This window comes from Choloepus didactylus, chromosome 15, assembly GCF_015220235.1.
Source record: "Choloepus didactylus isolate mChoDid1 chromosome 15, mChoDid1.pri, whole genome shotgun sequence".
Classification (NCBI taxonomy): domain Eukaryota; kingdom Metazoa; phylum Chordata; class Mammalia; order Pilosa; family Megalonychidae; genus Choloepus; species Choloepus didactylus.
Window position 1 is genome coordinate 45,382,221 of NC_051321.1, and position 9,940 is coordinate 45,392,160.

General features: G+C 36.4%; 2 pseudogenes; both read left to right on the top strand.

Moving 5' to 3' along the window:
* The first annotated feature begins 353 nt into the window (after positions 1-353).
* On the top strand, positions 354-845 carry LOC119510905 (annotated as a pseudogene).
* A 4,218-nt stretch (positions 846-5,063) lies between these two features.
* Positions 5,064-5,734, top strand: LOC119509902 (annotated as a pseudogene).
* The last annotated feature ends 4,206 nt before the right edge of the window (positions 5,735-9,940 follow it).

Genomic DNA, 9,940 nt, shown 5'->3' on the forward strand with positions numbered 1-9,940 from the left:
GTGATTTATCTCATAGAATCACTGAATCTGATGGATCTGGGCGAAGTCCATTGAAAACTTTCTGGAAAGGATTCTACATGCCATTAAGAACATTCATGATTGATGCGAAGAGGTCAAAATACCAACATTAACAGGCGTTTCAAAGAACATGATTGCAACCTTCATGGACAACTATGAGGGATTCAAGACTTCAGTGGAGGAAGTAACTGCCGATGTGGTGGAAATAGCAAGAGAACTAGAATTAGAAGTGGAGTCTGAAGATGTGACTAAATTGCTGCAACCTCATGATGAAACTTAAACCGGACTTCCCCTCAAACTCGGCGTTTGGCTGTGGGTTCTCATGCGGGCTCAATATGTGTAGCGAGAAGTGTTATTTCTGTTCTGGGCCAATCTGTCCCGGCCACGGCATGATGTTCATCCGCAGTGATTGTAAGGTGTTCAGATTCTGTAAATCCAAATGTCATAAAAACTTTAAAAAGAAGCTTAATCCTCACAAGATCAGGTGGACTAAAGCATTCTGGAAGGCAGCTGGTAAAGAGCTTACAGTGGATAGTTCATTTGAATTTGAGAAATGTAGAAATGAACCTGTCAAGTATCAGTGAGAGCTATGGAATAAAACTATTGATGCAGTGAAGAGAGTCGAAGAAATTAAACAGAAACGCCAAGTTAAATTTATAATGAACAGGTTAAAAAAAAATAAAGAACTGTAGAAAGTTCAGGACCTCAGAGAAGTCAAGCAAAACATCCGTCTTATCCGGGCTCCTCTTGCAGGCAGAGGAAAGCAGCTGGAAGTAAAAATGGTACTGCAATTACAACAGGATGTGGACATGGAAGATATTTCTTAAAAATCTCCTGTCTGTAACCATTTCTATACGTGCATTCGAAAATCTCTTCTCGAGACTTGGAACTTCTAAACTATTGATTTATTTTTTTCATGTGGTCACTCAAATGAAAGGTAATTAAAAATACATTTCTCCTGCATTGCTATCTATAAAACATCACATGTTATGGATGTTAGATTGTGTCTCAACTTTAAACCTTCACTGATAAGTTGTGCTATGTAAATCCTTCACTGGTAAGTTGAACTACGTAAATCATGAAAATTCTGTTTGTAAGTATAGAAGTGAATTGTGGACATAAAATGGTCATGTCATTTGGATAATGGCCCTAGGCAGCTTTTATGTAATAAGTAATGACAAAATTCATGGCTAATGATACATAAAATAAAACTTTCGCTTTCTTTGCAGTGAGATTCTCCCTTTATTAATGCTATAGAAGTGGGGCTCAATAAAGAACTAACAATCTGTGTGAAGACTGACCTCAAATGATACTTTTATTTTAAGATTTCCTGCTTTGGTTTTTACTAGCATCTTCTATGAGCATTTTGGGCCCCTGGAGATTGAGGCCTAATTATGTTGGACTGTGCTGACCTGGTTTAAGTGTCCCGATAGCCAGTTGTGGGTGTTGTGGGTGAGAGCTGGATAATCTTTTCCTGAAATGGCTCTCAACACTGTTAATTTCCACTAACTTGAGATTCCTGGTGGGACAAGCTTTATTTTTCCAGCTTGGCACTAATTTAGGAGCTAAGGAATCCCAGTGCCTTTTAAAATTTGTTGTGTCGTTTTCTTTACAAAAGCTCTTGTTGTTTTCAGAAAATAAAGCTTATGGGCAGAGTGTTGGTTCATTATTTGCATATGAAATAAAATCATTTCTAAAGTAAAAAAAACAAAACTTAAACCGATGAGAAGTTGCTTCTTATGAATGAGCAAAGAAAGTGATTTCTTAAGATGTAACCTACTCCTGGTGAAGATGCTCTGAACATTGTTGAACTGATAACAAAGGTTATAGAATATTACATAAATTTAGCTGATAAAGCAGTGACAGGATTTGAGAGGATTGACTTCAGTTTTGAAAGAAGTTCTGTGGGTAAAATGCTGTCAAACAGTATTACCTGCTACAGAGAAATTTTTCATGGAAGGAAGACTCAATCCATGCAGAAAACTTCATTGTTGTCTTATTTTAAGAAATTGCCACAGCCACTCCAACCTACAGCAACCACCATCCCGATCAGCAGCCATCCACATCAAGGCAGGTCCCTCCATCAGCAAAAGGAATACAGCTTACTGAAGGTTCAGATGATGATTAGCATTTTTAGCAATAAAGTATTTTTAAATGAATGTATGTACATTTTTTAGACATAATGCTATTGCACACTTAATAGGCTACAGTATAGTGTAAACCTAACATGCACTGCAATATCTGCAAGGTATGCCTGTAATCAAATATCCATAACAGTCACTAAGAACATAATACTAAGAGATATAGGCAAAAACAGCGTAGATAAATAAAAATGGAATTCTAAAAAAGTGTTCAAGTAACCCACAGAAAGGCAGGAAAAAGATAATAGAGAAATGAAAATCAAAGAATAAATAGAAATTAAAAAACAGAATGGGAGACTAAAGCCCTAACATACCAAGAATTACATTAGATGTAAATGATCTAAATACAGTATTAGAAGACAGATCAGCAGAGTAGATGAAAATACATGACCTGCCCATATGCTGCCTACAAGAAACTTTCTTTAAATTTAATAATTTAGGTAGGTTGAAAGTAAAAGAATGTAAAAAGATGTATCATGTAAACATTACTCAAAAGAAAGGAGGAGTGGCTAAACTAAAGACTTCAGGGCAAAGAAAGTTATTGGAGATACAGAGGGGTATTATATAATGATAAAAGGCCATCCACCAGGAGATCAGCAATCCCAAATTTGTATGCAAGAACAAAACTGCAAGATAATATGAAACAAAAGTGGATAGAACTGAAAGGAGAGAAAGATAAACTGAAGATTATTATTGGGCACTTCAACATTCCTTTGTCTACAATTGATAGAACAATTAGATGGAAAATCAGTAGGATATTAAAAAAAACTCCTCAACACCATAAACCAATAGGAGCTACTTGACATTTGTAGACTACTCCTCCAAACAACAGCAGAATACATATTCTTTTCAACTGTTGGCATGAAACATATGCCAAGATAGACCATACCCTGGGTCATAAAACAAACTTCAACATATTTAAAATAATTGAAATCATAGAGTATGTTCTCTGCCGTAATGAGAACTCAATAATTGAAAGGTAACAGGAAAATATCTAAATACTTGGAAACTAAGTACCATATTTCTAAATAACCCTTGGGTCAAAGAGGAAGTCTCAAGGTAATTTGAAGTGAATAAAAATGAAAACCTTACGAACACCCCAAAAGCCCCCCTTGAGCTCCCTTCCATATATTGTTGCACACAAATATAATGACTGTGAACAATAGCTTTGTTTTTACTGTTTTTAAATGTATCCATAAGGAATCATTCAGTATGATTTAAATTTGTATTTGGCTTGCTACTTTCAAAATTATGTTTGTGTGATTTATCCATATTTTTGTATGTAGTTATAGAGCAATGTCTCATTGCTATATGGAATTTCACTGTGTGAGTATACGTCAAAAGATTTATCCATTTTAATGTTGATGGGATTAGGGTAGTTTCTAGTTTTTGGCTATAACCAACAGTGCTGCTGTGAACATTCTGAAACATGTCTTTTAGTGAACAAATGTGTATCTGTCTATTGGGTATAAATTTGAGATTCAATTGCTAGGTCGGATGGTATATATATGTCCTGCTTTGTTAGATACTACCAAACCATTTTCCAAAGGTATTATGCCAATTTTCACTACCACCTGCAGCATTTGAGAATTTGGTTGCTCCACATCCTCACTTGGCATTTTCCATCTTTTTCTTTTTAGCCATTTTAGTTGAACTGTAATAGTATCTCAGTGCATTTTCTTAATGACTAACAAAGTTGATATTTTATTGGCCATTTGGATATCTTCCTTTTTTTTTTTTTCCATTTTTCTTTTAGGTTTTCTTTCTTTTTCTTACTAATTTGTGGAGTTCTTTATTTGTTCCAGATATGGAGTCCTTTGTTCTATTCAGATACATATATTATGAATATTTTTACCCAGTCTATGCCTTGGTTTTACAGAATATACTGTCTTTTCAATGAATAGAAGTTCTTAATATTAATATAGGTCAATTTTTTATTCATGGTTATAACTTTTGGTGCCCTATTAAGAAATCTTTACTCTCTCCATAGTGATGAAGATATTCTTATGTTTACTTCTAAAATCTTTGTTATTGTACATTTTACATTTAGAGCTGCAATTCATCTGAAATTGATTTTTGAGCATGACATTAGGTAAAGATCAAAGGTTAATTGTTTCCCATAGGGGTATACAGTTGACCCATTGCACTGCAGTGTCACCGTAGTTCTAAATCAGTTGGGCAGGTTTGTTCTGTTCCATTGGTCAATGAACCTAACCTTGAGCTAATGCCATACTATCTTAATTATTGTAGCTTTATAATAGATTTGGATTCTGGTAGTTTAAGTTTTCCAGCCTTGTTAATCTTCTTCAAGATGATCTTTGCTATTAGGCCCTTTGCATTTCTGCATGATATTTATGATCAGTTCCTAGGTGATACCAAAATACTGCAGGGGGACTTGGACCAGACTTAGAGTAGCAAGGCTAGTGTGCAGGCAATGTGGAATAGAAAAAAGTGGCTGGATTTGAATTTGACTTGGTCACTTTCAAACTGGTTGACTTTAGCAAGCTCCTCTGATATTTATTGATAATGAAGACAATTATGGTAATTATGATATAACTGTCATTTCTTGAGCGTCAACTATGGGACAGACACTGAGCTAAGTGCATATCCTGTATATTTTAATCCTCACAAAAATCATATGAAGTATGAAGAATGCCTTCATTTACAGATGAGGAAACTGCTTGAAGAGGTTAAGTAATTTATTTAAGAGCATTCAGCTAGGCAGAGGTGGGTGGGAGCTGTTTGTGCTCTTTCCTCATTTGTGAAATGAGGACAGAAATAAATATGATGATAACATGCAATGTGTCTTCCATAGTGCTTGATGTTTTTTAGACGCTAAGTAGGCAAGCAGCTGCCCCACCCCCCCATCCAGGTACTGAGTCCAGCAGCCCAGAATATGACACTATGGCCATGGCAAAGGGGCTGGCAGTGCTGAGGGCAAACAGGATGGCAGTGAAGTGCAGAGTTTCTATAGTTGGCCTGATGAATCTTTTGTTGAAATGGTCAGTACCCTAGCTGTTCAGCAGGATATTCAACAGAATATAAGGAGCAATAATTCTCCAGTATTGACAAAATTCTTGAACCACCTGAAGACGGAGATGAAGGAAAGTATGAACATTTAAGGCTAGTGTGCCTTGAGCTAAATGGACTTGCTGTCAAACTTCAGGGTGAGAGCCATCCAGATACTTGTCCTCAGTGACAGCAACTGAACAGTGGCCTTTTCTCTGTGCAGCTCATAAAACTCCAAAAGAGTGTCATGCCCTAGACTACATGAGGCACACAATTGATGGTGCTACACATCTTTGGAATAGCAATAAATGTTTTCCCAGCAGAGTTAGTATAAAACAATCATCTGAGCAAAACTAGGATCAGTATACTATAGGATTTACAGAATGTTTTCACATGCTTATTTTCATCACCAGCATATATTTGATGAATATGAAAATGAATCATTTTTGTATCATCAGTTTACCAAATTTGCGATGAAATATAATTTGATGCCCAAGGATAACTTGACTCAACCAATTTTAGAAGAGGAAGTCCAGAATTCAGTTTTTGGAGAAAGGGAAGTATGAAGGGAATCAGAGAAAAATGTACTGAACACACCATTAACATTACTTATGTACTGTAGAAATTAAATAAATGTCAGTGCCCAACATTACTTATGTACTGTAGAAATTAAATAAATGTCAGTGCCCTTTCCTCTTTAGGAAATGTCTGTATTATATATTTAACTATGGTTGGAAAGATGGTATCATACGTATCAACATGTGAGTAGGAGAACTCTGGGAAGGCAATGTCCTTAAATTCCGTATTTCTCCTTCCCGTTAGATCAGTTCCATTTGCCTGGGAGTCATGGTAGTTGGTGGCCACTTGCCCTCACCATCCTGTTCTCACAGAACCTGATGAGAGCAATCATGAAAAAGGGCCCAAATCCCACAGCCTCCCCACCTATACCTCGTCCAGTCAGTAGGGCAACTACTGAGACCTCTGCCATCCAGTCTGCATTTCTTAATACTGTTGGAGGTTATCATAAATGGCACTGCACTTGGAAAGGATGTTGTTCCTGGAATTTTCTGTTAGATCAAGTGCAGGTGTAGGCTCTAGTAATATTATATGGTACTATACAGTGACTTAAATAGACTTAGATGAATGGGCCCAGGAATTCAGCCACATTGAGAGCAGTGCTATTCAAATTGTGGTCTGTGGGTCAAGGAGAATCAGCATTCCTGGAAACTTGTTAAAAATGAGTTTTCCTTTGGTCCCTCTCCAGATTTATTGTGTCAGGAGCTTGGGGCTCTATGTTTTAACAAGCTCTCCGGGAGATTTTCATGCATTCTGAAGTTTAAGAAACTGGAGCATTGTTTTCATAGGAAAATGTGTTGTAAGTTCCAAATAAACAATAGAAATTAACATTCAGAGAACAGCCCATTATTAAGTGCAAGTACTACCAGCTTAATGAAAATGAAAAAAGAGACAGACCCCTTTATTTGCCACAGAGGGCCATTGACACTGTCTCCAAGGCACAGATCAGATAGGAAAGCCTCTCTTTCTTCCTCTTCCAGCCTCAAGCAGATCTATTTATCTGAATACCCTTGGTCAACATAAGGGTTCCACATGACTCTGATTCATAAGAACAGAAAGAGCCACAGACATGCAGAAAAGCCCAAGTTTGCCCATCTTTCTCAGAAGTTAGGTTTATTCCTGCCCTATCACCCTACCTCTCCAATTGTATTTTCACCTACATGATGCCCTAGCTTTGGAAGGACAGCCTATTATAAGGTGAACAAATATACACAGTCTTATTCCTCCTGTTGCTTTGTTTCCAGCTTAGCCGAATTAACCTGATGCCAAACCCATGTGATGAAAGGCAAATTTCAGATCTTCAGGTCTGTGTATTCCTGAAGTATTCAGCATAACTTTTTTTACACAGATTCACTGCTGATTAATTGAGGCAACTTTCTTTCCTCTTCAAGAAAATGTTTGATCCCCTTTGTCCAGTGTGTGGATGGATGAGTAGAAAAAAGAGGGCAAAAACAAACAAAAAAAAGAAAATGTTTGAGATTTATTTTAGAAAACAAATTGCTCAACGTAAAAGAAAAATTCTTAGATGTAATAAGAAAGAAAATAATGTGATTCTGTGATATCTTTCTCTCTCCCAATAGCTTTGTTTCATTTGAGTGTGTCTTAACAGTGTTTTCCACTCCAATCCTGAGGGATAATATATATTTGAGCCATATATACATCTATCTATCTATCTGTATATATATGAGCTATATTTTGGATCATTCAAAACTATCATCTAAGAGATACTTCGGTATCAGGACATTTTTCGGAAACATTTGGGGAAGAAGAAAAATGACTTGGTTCTGGTGTCTCATGTAGGATAACTGGCAGGCATTGTATTTCTGAAGCAACCACCGTACTGCGGCCTCAGTGATCAGAGCTCCTCTGGAGTTATTTGTTTTTCTGATTACACCATGCTGCTTATTTATAGGATATAATAAGAAATAGCTTATTAATAGGCTACAGTATAGTGTAAACATAACATACACTGGGAGACCAAAAAACTCGTGTGACTCATTTTATTGTGATATTCATTTTATTACAGTGGTCTAGAACTGAACCTGCAATATCTCTGAGGTATGCCTGTAATCAAATAAACAGTCACTAGGAATGTTATACTAAGAGATACAGGCCTATTAATAAGAAAGAGCTTCTAATCATTAATGAGTATTGTTAGCTCATCTGGAGGTGGTGTATACGAGAATCAAATCCTGATATGGACAATAGACTAACCAAACAAGTCCAGGAAGAAAAACCTCCCCATCAAATGCCAATTATTCTTGAAGACATAGCTTGATATTTTGGTAGCAGGATGAAAATTTGGGGAATGGTAACATTATCTTTAAAAAATATAAGCGTATTAATACTATTGCAGGTCTGTCATATCATGGGAAAACACTTTTTCAGGAGAAACTCAGAAATAAACTTGATTCTAATTTGGGGAATCAAACTCTCTGTTGGTTAAATCAAAAGCTAGATATTATGAGAGGCTCCTTAAGTTGGGTTTGACTGGGAGAGATGACAAAACCAAGGCTTAGACATTCCAGCTCTAGTATGAAGCTGAGGATGGAAGACTTATAGAATCTATATTATATGTAAGGAAATGATGGGGGCTGGGAAGCAGGGAGTGAAGTTTCATTGGAGATATTGCACTTGCATAGAGTTTAATGTGACCACTTTGGTAAAAAAAAAAAAAAAAAGAAAAATGTTAAAAGCTAAAATGGGGAAATAATTGGATAGACTTTGTGATCTTAGAGCAAAGGAATTGCACTAGAAAAAGACAAATCAGTATAAAATATTCTCAAGGATGGATTACAGTATCAGGATTGGGGAATGTCAATCCGAATTTTCTAGAGGTGAATTCTGTGCAAAATCTGACAAATCACCTGGGATGAAAAGCAGTGTTTCATAGAATTCAATACAGATTTTTTTTTTTTTTTTCTGTCGAGCTTCAATGCATCTAAAAAGCTGGCATTTGAATATGCCAGCTTTAAAAGGTGGTCATGTCATCAGTTTGTTCTGAAGAATTTGAAGTATAAAGGACACAGGTCTGGAAGACCAGTCATTCTGAGCTAGTCAATCTTGAAAAGATAATTTGAGGTTAAGATAGGAGGGTTGGAAATTCCAGAGACAGACAGGAGAAGCCAAATGAGCCATACCTGTGATGAGCAGAGAAAGGGTGGGGTTCTTTCCCTGCGTTTACCCTCCCTGTATGCAGTTAGGGTTTGAGGAATTCTATCATTGCACAGTGGAGTTATGGGAGAGTTAGTTGTGGGTTCTTAGAGAGAATGACAGAGGCATCTACAAAATTGTCCTGCTAAGAAGTCAGTACACTTTTATTGAATGGATTATTTAAATTAATAAACATGACTTGCTGAATTGAAAGAGAAAACACGAGAAAAGAGCAAAAAAAGGAAACAAACTAAACATGTTTGAAAGAGAAATGCATGTCTAGCTTTCCTATTGCTTTCAAAGGGTTTTAGCATTATTTCTGACCCATGATAACTGACACCTACTCCCACTTCAGAGTGTTAGGAACTAAATGTCCTCTCTCCTCCAACTCCCAGTTATCTATGAATACGGGAGTATGGAATTTGCTATTGGTCATCTTAACTGAAATTAGTAGTGGGATGAGTCAGATCTGGCTCTGTTTAGGGTTAAGGGGGCATATAGAAAGATTTTTGGTTAACAATGATTTTATTTGTTTTGTTTTGCTTTGCTTTCAGTTCAGTTTCAGTCAAATACTTGGGACACCGAGTTTTATATTACTGTTGTTCATCAGTGCTAAAGATATTTTGGAAAAACTAGTTCTAATTGCTGGATGTGTTAATATTCAGAGATTTTAGAAGAAATACATTTGAAGTCAGTCCTGGAAAACTCTAAACTTAGCCTATTTGCTTTGCAAAAATTAAGAAGGCTGATCATTTATGCTCCCCATTAAGCCCCAAAGTAAAAAAGCCAAGCCATGCACTTAAAAGAGGGGTTATTTTTTTGTTAGTTTAGTGTGGCAGTCGGAGGAAGCCATGTGATGAGACAAAATGATTGGAAATCAGAATTCCCAGAGACTTGATCAGTAATGCAGCATCTCAGAGGATTGCTGTGTAATATTTAAGTTTAGTTCATGATGGGAGTATTTTAAGAAAAGAAGAGAGGGAATTTTCCAAATACCTCTGCTTGAAGTATTCCAGTCCAAAAAAAATCTAATCTGAATCTGA